This window comes from Leuciscus leuciscus (genome assembly GCF_965113295.1).
Source record: "Leuciscus leuciscus genome assembly, chromosome: 14".
NCBI lineage: Eukaryota > Metazoa > Chordata > Actinopteri > Cypriniformes > Leuciscidae > Leuciscus > Leuciscus leuciscus.
In genome coordinates, this window is record NC_138738.1 from 36093583 (window position 1) to 36111037 (window position 17455).

The window sequence follows — 17455 nt, forward strand, 5'->3', positions numbered from 1 at the left end:
AGCTGACAAGAGCATCAGAGAGGCTGGAACAGTGGGTCCTGAGGGGCCATTGCTCGCTCTCTCTCTCTCTCTCTCTCTCTCTCTCTCTCTCTCTCTCTCTCTCTCTCTCTCTCTCTCTCTCTCTCTCTCTCTCTCTCTCTCCCACACACACAAACACTTGTTCTATAACTATACATTATATTGCCCTCATTGCAAGAGTGATACAGGAAAACTAGGACACATGGAAAATCTGCAATTGAGAAATTGTTTTTATTGCCGAATCAGATTTTTGAACTGCAGTTGCTTGTAAAGATCTGCGCCTGAAGATGTGAACTAACTAGATCTGATGCTTTGATTTCTGAATGTCTTGCTATTAGTCTTCCTGTTAGCTGTAAAAGTACAAATGTTGGTGCTAATTCTGAGACTTTATCTTTACCGTGTTTATCTGACAGGCCTAAATCTGTGTCTGTAAATAAATCTTGAGACAATCTCTGTGAAAAGAAAATAAGCAGATGGAAACGAGACTGTCAAAATCAATGTTTCTATTTTACTACTGCTAATTTAAATTTGAACTATTTTACTTTTGCTATACTATTTTTATCATTATTTTTACATTTATATTTCCCCTTTCCTGACTGTTTTATAATAAAATAATAATAATGAATTATTTTGCACCAATGTTTTACACCGTTTTTGTGTATTTATATGTAAATGTTAGACAAATACATCTAAATATCACTTTTTAATGAAATATTGTATGGCACTAAAGCACACTAAAATTGAAATTAGCTCTGTCATAAAAAAAATAAAAAAATCTCTTAGACCTACAATGAGATTAAAGTCAAAGCAAACGGAGAGATTAGATAAAGAGAAATATATCTGAGACTTGAATGAAATGCATCTGAAAACTCTAGGCCACCTGAGTTATGGAAATGCACACTTTGAGCAACAAAGCTTTCACTGAGTTTGAAGCACTAGAATAGCATTTATCAGTTTTGATGATTGCCACATACACACATTTTCTTTTATCTTATTTAAGTAGTGACAAAAGTCACAATACAGCAGCCTTTTAGTCTAGTGTAAGTCATGCAATCAGCAAGAGTGCACTAATAGAGTTGAAAATTGTGTTGTTTTCTCCATCTCTCTAATTATTGTAGTCCAACCAGTGCCACTCAAAATATTGTGACAGTGTTTAGAATGACTGGAGATGCTTTGGGACAAAAAACCCCAAAACAAAACATGCAGAGAATCTGCTAGAGAAGCATGAGTGGTGACAAGGCATTAAAGGATGTGTTGAGGAAAATGGTAAAGAAAATCATGAACAAATCATAAAACGATGAGATAAATATACGCTTCATGTCAAACATTCCCAAAGAAACATCATCTGCTGGTGTTTGGGAAACCTTACTGAGGGACACAGTCCAGCACGCTCTACTCTCTTCACTGTCCAATCAGCTGTACGCGGGCGTCTGTCTGTTGGGACATCTCCTGATATGGTCTGATTGGTAGGTACAGGCCGTCTTTGCGTCTACATCAGCCCATCTCTCATCAGTTTGGCAGGAGTGCTGATGTATCATCCGTAAGCAGAAAGCACTGAGGCTCTCTCGTCCTTTACACACAACAAAAACAGCGGCCAGAAACAACAACGACTACTGCAATCACACGAGGGCTCTCTAAATCGCTGTAAACCACAAGAAGTTGATAGCTTTTGTTTCATTTTAAATTTTTGGTTCATATAAAAATAAAAATAAAAACTTGCACGTTTAATATAAACTAAGAGCTTTATGACAGGCCATTATAAATTCTATGTAAAAAAAAAAAAAGGCTGATGAATTTATAAATCAAAGATTTTCCCCATTTTCTGGCCATTGAACCCAGAGGCATGCCGGGAAAGATCTTCTTTCATGGTTTTCCGAGAATACATATTTGTTCAGGGCAATCTTGTGTTCTTTCCTACAGTCAATTAAATCCCATGGTAAATAACGGATGGGCGGACAGGCGGACAGATGGATGGATAAAAAATGTAAGGATGGATTTGAGAATAAATTGATAAATGGGTGGATTTGTGAATAAATGGGTCAATGGATGCATAGATAGTTAGATTTGTGGATGGATGAATTCGTGAATAAATGGATCAATAGATGCATGGAAAGTTAGATTTATGGATGGATGGACGCACAAATCTCACAACTAATTTGGACCACAATGTACTGCCAAAAATGTGACCAAATGGCAAAAAAAAAAAAAAAAAAAAAAATCAAACACCATTATTTTATTTCTTATGATGAATCATTGCTTTCTCTTCAGATTACTCAGGTACTGATGCCCACTTACTAAGTTTCTATGAAGCAATGCATCATTTTTGGTACTGTAGAGAAAGAAATCAGCTGGAGTGTCTGAAACAGTCTGTGAATGTAGAATATGAAGAATAAATTCAGAAAAATGAGTCCGGCACAAGTGTTATATTGTGTCTCATAGTAGCCAAAAAAAACAAAAAACAAAAACAACCTTTGACAGAGGAAAAGCAAGACAAATATCCATGGCAAATCCCTAAAGACAAGAACATCAAAACATATCCCACCATCTTTTCTTCATCTCTCTGTCAGCTGTACAATGATTCAGTCCATTCTCTTTCTCTTCCTGTTTCAGAGAACCACCGGGGAACCATGACACATGCATGAGGCTGAGCCCTTATACTCCGAGAGAGCAGGGTTAGAAACAACACACACACACACACACACACACACACTCAGAGAACATCGAGCTCACACAACCTTTCATCCAACTGGAAATTGTCATATAAGAGAAGACATATGTTATAGGACGGGGGCTGTGTACAGGGGTGTACGGGTTATCTTGACCCCCTTGGAGAAAATAAACCAGATCCACAGAGAGACAGCCAGAAATGACTGACATCCCACTCATCTGGAAGAAGAGAAATGTGTGTGTTACCAGCGCAGTGTGTCCGGTCTGCATTGCCTCCAAGGGCTCAAAGTGTATTGGGAAATTGTACTGTATAGTGTCTAGGTGTGTGTTTAGGGTTGGACAAAATTTCAAATATTCATATATTCAATGAATATATTTGCAATGACGTCAGTAGCAAAAAAACAAACAAAAAAAAAACAGATGGAGTAAGTTTTGTAAGTTTGATTAATTCATGTGAGTCAGTTGTCAAACTGTCAGCTTAAATTATTTGCTTTGTGTATTAAAAAAAAAAAAAAGTTCCATTGACGTATTTTCATGTATTAACATGTTTTTATATTACTGAGCATAAATAAAAATGCAATCATGTTTTTCTTCATTGTGTTAGTTTAGTGAAAAACAATGTTGAAAATATCCCTTTTATTAATATCTCATTATTTTACCAAGATGTTCACTGTATTATGAATCATTTCTCAGTGAAATTGAATATTAAGTATGGGAAGGAATGTAGGTCAATACTTGATTAACATTTTTTCTTTAAAGAAGTATCATAAAAATATATAATTTAAGAAATGTCAGAGCCTACACAAAAATGTAGATATCTAATATTGTTAGAAGGATGAAACATATATAATATCATGTAACACTAGATGTTACTCTATAGTAGTTTTATATATATATTGCCCATCACTAGTTGGTGTTCTCATTCCCTCTATAGACTGACAGGCACTGTGATTTTGTTTGTATGTTATTTCCTTCCTATTTATTCCCAGCAGTGTCAAAACAAAAGAGAAATCCACAGAATCAGAGGTATCACAGGAACTAGATTTTTTCCCTTCTTTAGCCGTCTATAAATGGCTTGCATTTTAATCCTTTTAATTATGGATTCCTGCTACAATTACCTCAAATTGAATTACTGCACAAACCTCAGAAGAATACATTACAGAAATCAAGAGAACGAATCTTCAGCCTAATGGAGGACAACTCTGCCAAGGATTTAACCTCCCTATCCCAATCTGTCCTGTTCCAAGTTGCGGTCCAAACACAAGTGGTACTGAAATATTTAGACAGACTAAAAGCTTGTACGGAGTCTCCGTAGCCAAACAGGACCACACACACGCTCGCATTCACACACAGTTCCTCTTATCCTCTGAAACGTCGCTCTTCCACAGGGGGTGACTTGCCTGGCAGGCATGCGACTTGTTAAATAATGGGGGGTAAAATGGTGAAGGGGCCCAGGGAGGAACTCTGAGGCACTCCTCTCGCAAAAGGCCACGTTTGCGTGTGGGGAACGAGGGGGAAGTCTCTGGTGCATGTTAGCAGCTGGCTGCCAAGGTCAAAATGGCATCCCACTTCCTCCGCTGCATTTCCCATGTTCTCTGGAGAGAATCCATCGAGCCATGAGAGACAGTGAGAGTCTTGTGCTAATCTCCTCAAACCGCCGCTGACCTATCTCTCCCTCCCTCCCCATCTCAGCTGCTCTGTGCCGTGCTAAATGAGCTGCGTTTTAACATGAAAAATGAAGTAATTACTTGACGTATCAAAGTGGTTAATTGCGTTGCTGGATGTGGGTCGCTCGCCTAAAAGGATGAGGTTGAGGGGGTGAATGTAAAGGGATGACAGACAAAGATAGAGAGAGGAACTCAGAGGGAGAGAGAGAAGTGCAGATGTCAGGGGACAAAGTGGCATTATGACAGGATTAGACCGGGTCTCCAAATCGACCACAGCCTCTGGATGTGAAAACTAGCACATACTCGCGCCTCGCAAATGCTTTCTAATATCACTAACAACTTTAGTCAACATTGCAGGCATTAATTAACACTCTTTTGTGTGTGAAAGCCTCAATAATTTGAATCTTTTGTAATTCTAAAAGATGAAACTAGTTATTAATGGTCACTCATGAACAAAATCTGCACTGGCAGAAAGTGTAGCAGATTTCCCCAAAATATTTAACTACACGTTCATTTATTAAATATATTTACTGATAGGTAGGGTTGGGAAATGAAAAGAGGTCAATTCAGAACCAGTTAAAAAAAAAAAATTAAAAAAAAATTTATTCAATGTTTCCTGTTAAGTATTAAGAATTGTAAGTGGAACTGTAATGAGAATAACAACTACTAAATGTCTTGTGGTATTCCACTAAATACACTATAGAGTTAAGGTTCGAAGTTAATAAATCAAAGATTATTTTACATTTTACAGGAAAATACTACTTCAGTATTTCTATTTCACAATTTCACATTAAATTGAATATGCAATTTCTTTGTAATTATTTGTGAAAGTCATTTGAGATGCTAATGGAGTATTGAATACTGTTATATTCACCTTCCTAAATTAAAACCATATAAAATGATTTTGTCCACCAGCAAGCCATTTTGTTGGCATTATTTGATTGAGAGGGTTGAGAAAGCGTTTAATAAGGCAGTACAGAGGCCACGATCTGCATGTGCACAGAACATATCAAACTATGGTTAAAAACACGCCAGTAATTAGTGGTAAATGGCTGAGCGTTAACAAGGGCCGGTGCTTTGACACTTCTAATTGTGTTTGTTTAAAGACCTGCACTCAAGGTCCCTGGGAAATTCATTAGATAAAGAAGACAACTCCACTATCCTACGAGTGTCAAGGGTTTGTACAAAGAACTCAAAACTCTACAGAACTAGTTAATTAGTTAATTCTCCCCTTCATCCAATGTCCACCACTACAAGAGTCTGGAGGTTAAACCACCGCGAGCAGATCCTCAAGAAATGAAGCAGCTTCCAGCTCCCATCTGCCCACCTGCTTTCATTCCCATCGTGCGGAAAATGACAAGCCCTGTGCGTGATGATTGACAGCTCATTGATCTCCTCTCCCGTCCACTGTGTCAAGCGTTTCCGGAGACAAAAAGGCACGGAAAACCTTTTCTTTGGCGATGACAGATTATACTCTCTACGATGGAGTTGTTAAATACCCTGTGGAGGCGACGTCGGGGAAAATATCAAGTAGCTTTTTAATTCAGTGAGAGAAATGTTAAACAGGACGTGCAGCGGATGGCCAATCAAACCTGACACGTCTAAAGCCCAGGATGTAAACAACAGAAATCACAAATTCCACCTTGACAGCTGATGCCAGACACCTTTCATCATGGAAAACACCAACGTACATATTAACAACTCATCTGTTAACAGGGACGACAGCGTTCCCTGCACTGAAATTCAAGAGTTTTTTTTCTAGTTGTCACTGACTGCAGGCAGAAACCAACATACAACACCAGCTAAACATTTTCAAACAAATCACTCGATTCATGTTTTTGCTTTTTATGAATCAGTTAAACCAATTTCCGAATCTGAATGAATCAATCATAGGAGTCATCGGTCTGAATCAGAGGCGGCATTGGCTTGGATTCAACTCACTGGCTCAGAGATACGCAAGTTATTAAGTCCATCTCAGAATGAGCGAAAACCACTACTGTGTTGTATACCTATAGTAACACAATGCTAATTTGTAATATTAGTGAAATTAACCTGTTAGCTCTCAACCCCCTTTTTTTAGCAAAGATCTGAACTTGGTTATAATGAATTCATGCTTTGGAATACAGACATAAGGTTGGTCTCTTTTTAAAGAAGACACTAAGCAGAATATTGCAGAAGTGGAACAAAAAGATTGTGGAAAAAAAGTCAGAGAAGTTTAAGTTTACTATAAAGCAAATCCCTGCTGAAAAAAATCCAGCAAAAAAACAGCATTAATTCCATGCTGGTCCAAGCTGGTTTATGATGGTTAGTGCTGGTCTAGTGCTGGTCTAGCTTGGTCAGTTATTTGTATGCAAGCAGTGTTTGGGTAACAATCATTGTTTTTGCTTACATATCTCTATTTTCAACATTGATGATGTAAAGGAAAAACAATATAAGATTAAAACATGATTTATTAAAATATATTATTATAACTTTGTATTTTTTTTTCCCTCTGTTGACAGAAGAACTGAAAATTGTAATTCGTTTTAGTTGTGATTATATTATTAATCAATGTCATCTGAAGTTTTAAACAAAATAAAAATAAAATCAAACTTGTGAAACGTTTCAAAGGTTTAAAGGATTTGTCTCCTGTTTCTAAGGACCTAGTTAAAAAGAGATCAGTGTAAGAGCTTGTGTACATTGCAAAACAACAACCTTTAGAGATATGAAAACAAAGAAAAGCACCAAATAACAGCATAATCATGCAGTTTGTTCAATAACAGAGTTTATGAGAAGAGCTCTTGCTAAGAAAGAGCTATTGATAATGAAAGCTCAAAATTGAAAGTTGCTGTTTTTAAAGTTGACTTGAATGGTCTTTTGGGAACTCTCATTTCAAAATCCAGCTGTCAGTCACTGATCCCAAAAAGTGGACATAGTAAAAGGTAAGTCATTGCAGTCAGGAGCATGAATTGTAGTCAATAGTGATATATTGCACTTTCAACTATTGTTGAAAGAGAATTGATTCAACCAAAGTCAAGGGGCAAGTGCCCAACTAAAAGTCACATTATGAAACACTGATCACCATAATAGTGACTTTAAACAGACTTCAACAACTTTTAACACATATGCAAGTTTTGTTGTGGTCTTGCTGGAATCATATAAGCACCCAAAAAAAAAAAAAAAAAACACCCGCTTCTCATGCTGGGAACCAGCAAACCAGCAAAACAGCATCCCATGCTGGGAACCAGCATGCAAAACATACCTTATTCTGGTGACCAGCAATGCTGTTTTTTTCAGCATGGCTGAACTAAAAAATATATATATTATGCAAAATGTATATTTTACAAAATAATCTGGACTCTGAAATTGCTATACAAACAAAGCCACATGTCTAACCAAGATGTGTTCCAAATTTGAAGTAGATACCACAAAAAAATTGATTAAATTCAGAATCCTCTCAATAATACTGTAGGATGACTGGGATGTTACATTTGGGGTGTGAAGCTGCTGAATACAAAGAAGAATAAAAAAAAAATAAAAAAAAATAGCAAATACAAGGAAAATATATTCTTACCTGTTGATGCAGTCATAGAAGTTACAGCACATGTAAGAGAACACAAACAGGAAATTATATTAATTTTAAGGCATTTTATTTTGTACACTATTTTCCTTTTAGGCCTTGTCCACACTAACACATTTTCAAATGAAAACGTATCTTTTTCTCTCCATTTTGGCCGTTTTCACGTTGTAGTGTGGACTGTGAAAACCTAGGGAATTAAAAACGATGACGTAAGTTTAGTCATGTGACGCATATTGAACCCATAGATATTCATGTTTATACCGGCGCCTGTTATTTGGTATTCACTTTCACACAGTAGCTAAAATATGTTACTTTGCACACTCTTCATATCACAGTCCTGCAAAGATGACAGAAAATTCACTAGCATTTGCTGTCCTGCGGCAAAACATGAGATCAGTTGCGTTTTAGACCAAACATATAATGGTGAGTGAGTGTGACCTGAACGCATCAGTGAATGGTGAGATATTTTGCTAAATAAAATGATCCTGCCAGAAGAATTGCGTGATAACTTGATTATGTCTTGTTCTGTCTGTAAGGTGAATTTAGCGTTTTCCGACATCAGTGTGGATGAGAAACTTTTGGAAACGCTTGAAATCGCTAATGGGACGGAGAGCGTTTTAAAACGAAAACAGATGAGAGTGCCACTGGCATTTAATTTCTGCCACGTTTTATTGTCTGCGACATTCAGAACAGATATTACAGCTGACGTGCAGTCGACTGATCTGGTGACGCCTCTCAGACATCTCGTACTGTGTGTGTTACCACCTCAACCCTTGGCATTAGCATGTGCTAAACATATTTCTGGAGCCTGCTGCTTGGCTCGTGCATTAATTAGGTGTGGCGCTCATCCGTAGCTGAAAGGCGTAAATGAATTTGTCTGTTTGTTTTGGGAAAACCTGGCAACATCTGCATGCAGAGTGTTATGACAGACACCTCATATGCTCAACAAAAGGACTGCTGCTAACAGATTAGCAGGGTAGGATGTTATTACAGGACGTTACCTCAGAATAAATGTAGGAATGAGAGATAGCCATAAGCTCGCAAGAGGAAAATGATACTGCTCAAAGCTTGCTCTTTCTACCCTCGAGAGATTTAAGGGAGCGTTGTACAGTAAGTATCAACTTTGTCTCAGGTGTTTCACCTAGAATTTCTAAGAAAACACAATAATAGACACAATAGCAAGTTATTTACATTTACATTTAGCAGACACTTTTATATAAAACAACTTACAAATGAGGAACATCACAAAACAAGTATCATACAAGAGTCACAATTATCACAGTACAGCAAAAAAAAAAAAAAAAATTATATTGAACTCTCATTAGAGTATTAGTAGATTGTTAGGTTAGGGTTTGGGTTAGTAGAATAAGTTGACATGTAGTTGCAAAGTCACTTATAGTCAGTAGAAAGTCTGTTAGGGGAGCAACAAAATAAAGTGTAAACTGATATTAAGCAGACAGTGTACTAATACTCTAATGACTGCTTGACATAGTTGCAAAGTTACTTATAGTTAGAATGCCTACTATTGAAATAAAATATTACCAATAATATAAATTGAGATCAATTGGAAAGCAAATGGACACTCTTGCTTCACATATTTTTCCTCCTTAGAAAAAAAAACACGCCAATGATCACACATGTTGTCTCAGAAGATTAATCTCCAACTATGCGCAAATCAACCAAGATACCAAGTCTGAGATCTCAATATAAAACTTAAATACGAACATTTCTCATTACATTTTTCCATGATCAAATAGTCTGAACTACAGTATCCACATTCATTGTATTGCTCTATACACTTAAAGGAACACTCCACCGTTTTTTGAAATAGGGCTTATTCACCTTCTTTCCCACATTTAGATAGGTGGGCAAATGCATTTTTGTCTCAGTGCATGCATTGTTTTAGTTTGACAGGGTCGGCGTGAGCTTAGCTTAGCATAATGAATGGAATTCTTTGTTGCCAGCTAGCATGTCCTGAATAAAAGTAAAAAAAAAAAAAAAAACCCTACCTAATTACTTCTTGTGGCCTGCGTATTCACAACAAGTACAAATAGCGATGCAGATTAACACTAGGCGATTTCCTAGGCAGATATTGACTTATATATTAAGGACTATATTAGGGGGAAGCACAGGCGAAGCACTGCTACTTGGGCGTGATATCTCTGCGCCCAAGTAGCAGTGCTTCGCCTGTGCTTCCCCCTAATATAGTCCCAAGTCAAAATCTGCATAGGAAATCGCCTAGTGTTAATCTGCATCGCTATTTGTACTTGTTGTGAATACGCAGGCCACAAGAAGTAATTAGGTGGGTTTTTTAAATTTTTTATATCACTTTTACTCAGGACATGCTAGCTGGCAACAAAGGATTCCATTCATGACGCTAAGCTAAGCTAAGCTAGCGCCAACCCTGTCAAACTAAAACAATGCATGCACTGAGACAAAAATGCATTTGCCCACCTATCTAAATGTAGGAAAGAAGGTGAATAAGCCCTATTTCAAAAAACGGTGGAGTGTTCCTTTAATGAAGAGAAATATTGAGATTTTGTTGATACTTTAATGACACAATTATAATATATAATAGACGACTCCACGACCGTGAGGAGACGACCGACGCCCGTGAGGAGACGACTCCACGCCCGTGAGGAGACGACTCCACGCCCGTGAGGAGACGACTCCACGCCCGTGAGGAGACGACTCCACGCCCGTGAGAAGACGACCGACGCCCGTGAGGAGACGACCCCACGCCCGTGAGGACGTGAGGAGACGACCTCACGCCCGTGAGGAGACGACCGACGCCCGTGAGGAGACGACTCCACGCCCGTGAGGAGACGACCGACGCCCGTGAGGAGACGACCGACGCCCGTGAGGAGACGCCCGACGCCCGTGAGGAGACGATCGACGCCCGTGAGGAGACGACTCCACGCCCGTGAGGAGACGACTCCACGCCCGTGAGGAGACGACTCCACGCCCGTGAGGAGACGACTGACGCCCGTGAGGAGACGACCCCACGCCCGTGAGGAGACGACCGACGCCCGTGAGGAGACGACCGACGCCCGTGAGGAGACGACCGACGCCCGTGAGGAGACGACTCCACGCCCGTGAGGAGACGACCCCACGCCCGTGAGGAGACGACCCCACGCCCGTGAGGAGACGACCCCACGCCCGCGAGGAGACGACTCCACGCCCGCGAGGAGACGACCGACGCCCGCGAGGAGACGACTCCACGCCCGTGAGGAGACGACCCCACGCCCGTAAGGACGTGAGGAGACGACCGACGCCCGTGAGGAGACGACTCCACGCCCGTGAGGACGTGAGGAGACGACCCCACGCCCGTGAGGAGACGACCGACGCCCGTGAGGAGACGACTCCACGCCCGTGAGGAGACGACCGACGCCCGTGAGGAGACGACTCCACGCCCGTGAGGAGACGACTCCACGCCCGTGAGGAGACGACTCCACGCCCGTGAGGAGACGACTCCACGCCCGTGAGAAGACGACCGACTCCCGTGAGGAGACGACTCCACGCCCGTGAGAAGACGACCGACTCCCGTGAGGAGACGACCGACTCCCGTGAGGAGACGACTCCACGCCCGTGAGGAGACGACCCCACGCCCGTGAGGAGACGACCGACGCCCGTGAGGAGACGACCCCACGCCCGTGAGGAGACGACCCCACGCCCGTGAGGAGACGACCGACGCCCGTGAGGAGACGACTCCACTCCCGTGAGGAGACGACCGACGCCCGTGAGGAGACGACTCCACGACCGTGAGGAGACGACCGACGCCCGTGAGGAGACGACTCCACGCCCGTGAGGAGACGACCGACGCCCGTGAGGAGACGACTCCACGCCCGTGAGGAGACGACCGACGCCCGTGAGGAGACGACTCCACGCCCGTGAGGAGACGACCCCACGCCTGTGAAGAGACGACTCGACGCCGGCGATATGTTATGCCCTAAATTAATACATGATTAACTAACTGTATTTTTCTATGTACATTCCTGAAATGCACTTTCTGTAAAGCTGCTTTGAGACAATATGTATTGTGAAAAGCGCTATACAAATAAATTTGATTTGATTTGATTTGATCTTATTCTTAAGCCTGTAGTATAGGAAGTCAGTCTTCTTTTAAAGAAAGTGACTTAAAGACCCACTCCGATGAAAATCATGTTTTTCTAGGTGTTAACATGTTCTTGTGGCATTTTTCTTATGCTAGAGGACATATCTTGAGAAAAATAAGCTCAAAGTTGTATTTCTGAGTATTTCTGCATTCAAATGGCTGTGAATCAGTAGCAGACGCTAAAATGCCGGCTAAAATAGACTGGAGTTGTGACGTAGTAACTCCACTGGGCGGGGCCACAAGCTCATACTCCCCTCCGCCCCGCCCGCTCAGGTTCTGAGGAGTAGAGAAGACGATGGCGGATCAATACCTATGTGCGGTAGCGGGTTGCAATGCTAAGAGGAGAGATATTGGTATTAGCTTTTATGCTTTACCAAAACATGTTGCTGTGAGAGATGAATGGATTACGTTCCAGGGTTCCAGACTGCGACCATTTTTTGAGAATGTGCGAGTTAAAATTTTATGTGGTCGCATTTGTGCGAGTGCATGGTCATGTACTACTCAGTTAAATTCACGCATGAATTTTCCTGCATTGAACTTGTTTTAGCGCCCGCCAAAGTGAAATTTTGTCCCGCCAAAGTCTTATTTGATCGGTGAGTAATGTAGATGAACTGTTTGTAATGTTTATAACTGAAAGAACGAGCAGAGAGAGAGACCCGGACGCGCGCGCGCGCACTCTCTGTCTTCGGAGCCAGGCGAAAATGTAAACAAGACCTCACCGTCTCCAAACTAAGCGCTGTCTTGCTCTCTCTCCCTCGCACATATTAATCAAAATAAATCGACACGGCGGTAAAAGGTCGGAAGACCAAAGTTTCATGTGGAGAATTCTGAGATTTTTTTTTCTTTTTCTGAATTGCCGCTGGGTGTGAATTGTGCTAAATAAGTTGCCTTATCTTCTCTGAAAAGCGTTCCGGACATTCAGCTGACATAAAACAACACTTTAATTAAACGAAAAAAACTATCCAGTGATGAAATGTTTTCTGTGTTGACAGAAAGAAAGAAAGACAGAAAGAGGCTGTCGCTGCCTATGTATCTCGCTTCAGCCAACGGCTCCGCCCACAACGCAGAGGCGAATTGCTAATGAGTTACTGCCGCTCTGCTGAAGCGAAGTCCCAGAAAACGGCACAGGTTTTGTGATTTTGGCTAAAAACGGCATAATCATCATTTAAAGACCACTGAGAATGTTTTAAAATAGCTCAAAATATGATCGGAGTGGGACTTTAAAACATGAGTCCTAAGAATCAAGTCCACAGGCAACAACGTTTTACCTTCTGTCATCACTGCTCACTGACGTCAGCCGTTTGTTTGAGGTGAGCATCAAAGCGTCTGGTTCATTTTCATTCCCTCGCCAGCAGTTTCCTGTGTTTCTGCATGCTGTGCGAATGTGAGAGGTTAGGCTGTTTGTGTGAAAGAGTCATCATGCAGGGCGCCGTGGGGTGGATGAGTTTAATAAAGATCAGACTCATTTACATCCTCAGAAGAAAGCTGAGAGATCACAGCACACAGAACAGTTCTGACGAAACACAGCCACCTGAACTCACTGCTAAATATGCAACCAGCATGTCAACTTTCACAGGTGTGTATACGACACTTTGGGTGTTGGCGCTGTAGTACATGGGTTAAAGATCATGGGCTTGTCACTGAAAAGTTGTATGTTTGAGTTTATCACAATTGTCTCCTTAAGCAACTTTCATAGATGGATATTTAATGGAGTGTTGTTTTGCGAATCAACTTTGTAGCAGATGTTTCTCCTAAAATTCCTTTAGGAAGAGTTCAAACACACATATGAGAATGAATGTGAAAAGCATTTTCAATTCGGACTTGAATTTGATATTGAGATATTTCACTTTAGACTGCAGACTTTGGTATCTTGGTAAATTTGAGCACAGTTTGAGACTAGCATCTGTAATGTGAAATTACTGGAGTCTTTTTTCAGGAGAAACATCTGATAAGCAGGAGACAAAAGTCTCAATTTTTTCTCCATTCAATCTTGTTTCTGTCTAGGAGAAACAGTTAAGTGTGGTTTTCCTCAAAAGACATTAACCCCAGAATGTTCCTAAGGGGTTTGTCCATGTACAATAAATTGTTGTGAATAAAACTGTTGGTTAAATGACTTCTCACTTAGTTATGAACATTCTGTTGACTGTAAGTAACTTTGCAACTACTTGTAAACTAGCTCACATTAGAGTATTGGTAAACTGGCTGCTTAATATCTGCTAACTCTTTATTGTGATTGTCCTCCAACAGATATTCTACTGACTATAAGTAACTTCAGTTCATCCATTGTGATTTTACTGTTTAATGACTCATACTAGTCTGCACATCAATTTTGGTCTTCTCCAGAACAAATATATCCCAAATCTTTCTTATTTTAGTCATTTGCTCCCTTATACCAATTGTCTGAAACTCAGCTCCTGGAGGGTCACTGTCCTGTAGAGTTCATGCAATATCAGCTTTCATTTCTGCTCTGACTAGCCAAATGCTGTGACTGTGTGTTAGAAATCAGGAATGGTGAGAGAATGTTGTGCTTGGTACATTTTTCATACAATGGCAGTGCATAGTTTATAGTAGATCAATCTCCAAAAAGAACCAAAAAACACCATGAACAATAGAGGAGACTCATGGGCCACATTAACTCTTCCATAGAGTAGTATAGAGAAGAAAAATTGTCACTCACTGAAAATGAACCCAGTTTTATACAAAAGGTAAGGGGGTATAAATCAAATACACAAACATTTATTTAATTTAATTGTTGATTGAATCTATTATATAAATGCATTTAGTTCACAATAGCACAGAATAGGGATCAATCTTAAATTGATTTTCAAAAGAGCCAAATCATTCTCCCCTTTTTGTTCTTATCATTCACGTTTGCCAATGAACCGTCTTGCAGCGCGGTTTCATTAAATTCAGTTAGGAATCCAGAGCGATTCCATCCCTGAATATAAATGTTATTTTCAATTAACTTCCCTGCTAAAAGACAAGGCAACTAGCCAGAGCTTATTATCTGAGACCCTGGGCGCAGACTGAAACATTACCATGCTGGGTCTGTACGCTGGTGACCTCAGACTCAGGTACACTGTATATTATTCCAAAACGAGGGGAAAATGAATTATCCTGTTGAATGAATTATCTGTCTGCTTAAGTCAGATGTTTTGGAGAAATGCCAGATAGCAAGTGAAATACTACACAGTGGGTTATGATTATCAAAAACACACAAAAAACCCAAACAAACACAAAACTCCCAGAAATTTAAGTCGAGTCGTAATGAAGGACGAAAAGGTTGTGCCGTGACACACAAGAGTTTTGCCTGACAGTGAATTTTCAATGCCAGATGATGGCATGGGCAGTAAAAGTATAAATGTCAGATCTTGCCATTTAGCTGCCGGCCTCTTTAGTATCGAATTCTCTGGGCTGAATGTTTGCTGTGCAAGAATAATTCACTGAAACAGCAGTCTAAAAAATAATTAGAATAGCAATACAATAGTCACTGGGATCTTTCTGATTTTTCATTGAGTTCACCAAGTAAGTAGACTTGAGCTCTGTTCCAAAACCTAGTGAGCAGCCTACCTAGGCAGCATTGTAGGGAATAACCTTTTTTATGCTTCGTAGAAAATGTCTCAATGTCTAGACATTTTGAAATCACTCACTTATAAGGTTTCTAACAAGATGATGCTTAAGAAGAAAAGTGCCTATGTAGGCAGATAGGTTTTGTTTTCCCACCAGGAAATATAAATACATCTTAAAATAAAATATATAAAAGAAATTGCATTTCAGTCCAGAAGTAGTATTATTCATTTACATGATAAATTCAAAAAGCATCACACTTATGATGAAAGCACATAGCCCACCCATGGCTTTAAGTAATCCATCCTGCAGAATATCTCACCCTCACAAATGGCTTCATTCATTCTTTTATCTTTCACAAAGATTAAGAGTCTCCTATTACTTGCACATTAGGACAGAACAGTTTTGCTAAATGGACTACTATTTAAAACACTGCTCCAAGCCCATCTCTCTTCCCCCCCCACCTTCATCAGCGCCGGCCGCTGCTCGTCCCTGTACAAGATTAAAGAAAAATAAAAATTCATAGCCTTTGATTAATCCGTATCTTTATCCACAAAGGATCATATGTCCCAGAGGGTGTAGTTTTATGTAGATCCACATCCACAGAGCCAAATATCAATATTACCTCCCAACTCTGCCCTAAATGTGGAACAGAAGTTCAGACGCACATAATCCTGCCTTCCTGATCTTTAAACATGTTCATACAACAACTGCATATTGGATCCTTCTAATGTGATTAATTAGCCTAGACCATGTTTGTCGGGCTTGGAATGCCACAGTAATAATAGTGCAATCGATTGTACAGTAAATAAGAGCAAATCACTCATTTAATAATGTACAGAAAGTAGTGCACTCACTCACGCGCTACATGGGATTTATTGACGTGAGGAGTGATTTAATTAAGCAACCTTCGTATAGCAGCTCATGGTTTGGAGTAATGGATGTGATTTCAAGATTTCACATCAGAAACTCTGAAGAAAATGCCTCAAACTAAAAGCTATTCCTTCAGCTTGGACTGTTTATGAGGGCCAAACAGAATCTAGAACAATTAAAATATAATTTGATTCATATCTCCGCCCTAGAGCTTAATGGCCTTTTTAGCATGAAAAGTATGCAAAAGAAGCTCATTTATGTCAAGACATCAGCTGAGGTGGTTTGCTGGTCACGAAGCTGGTTTACCTGATCAGCCAGATGGTCTCCTAGCCTGAGAAGCGCCCTGTAAAACCACCAAACCAGACCAGCCTGACCAGCTAAAACCAGTTAATAACCTCGGGCTGATTTCAGTAGAATAGTTACAGTTCACTTGATTCGGTTTGTGCTGCATCTTCAATTCAATTTGACAGAAAAGATCAAACAAAGGCGGAAATATTTGCTGACAGGCCTTTAGCACCAGCACAGTGACTCCATAAGTGTGTCCTTTGGCTCTTTGACACTAGTGACAATGTCATGGCATGCCACGTTTTCAGTTCTTCCGCATGAGGAGATGATAGACGCTTTAACTCAAGGGCAAATCCAAAGCGCTACAGATGTTTTACTCTCAAAACACCAGCTCAGCTGAAGGAAGAGGTCAAAACCTACTAGTGCAGCCACGTCTAGCACTATTCATCACAGATCAGAGCGGTCTGTCACATGGTGAGACTCTACAGAGATATCAGAGCAGCGACGTGCCGGAGCCTCCAGCCTTCCACACACCGGGACACGAGCCCAAACCAGCAATCTGCTGCGGGAAATGAAGCCTGATTCCTTTATACAGTTTGACTGATTAGAATCATTCATACATACACCGCCGCGTCACAAAGACCTCGAGCAAAGTTCTAACCAGCCACTGAAAAGCGCAAGACGAAGACAAAAACCAAGCTCTGC

The 17455-nt window shown here is 40.5% G+C and overlaps 1 protein-coding gene across 5 annotated transcripts in view; it reads right to left on the reverse strand.

Moving 5' to 3' along the window:
• The window catches only part of pcdh9 (protocadherin 9), a 274339-nt gene that overhangs the window by 38386 nt on the left and 218498 nt on the right, over window positions 1-17455 (reverse strand). The gene's annotated exons all lie outside the window — the stretch shown is intronic.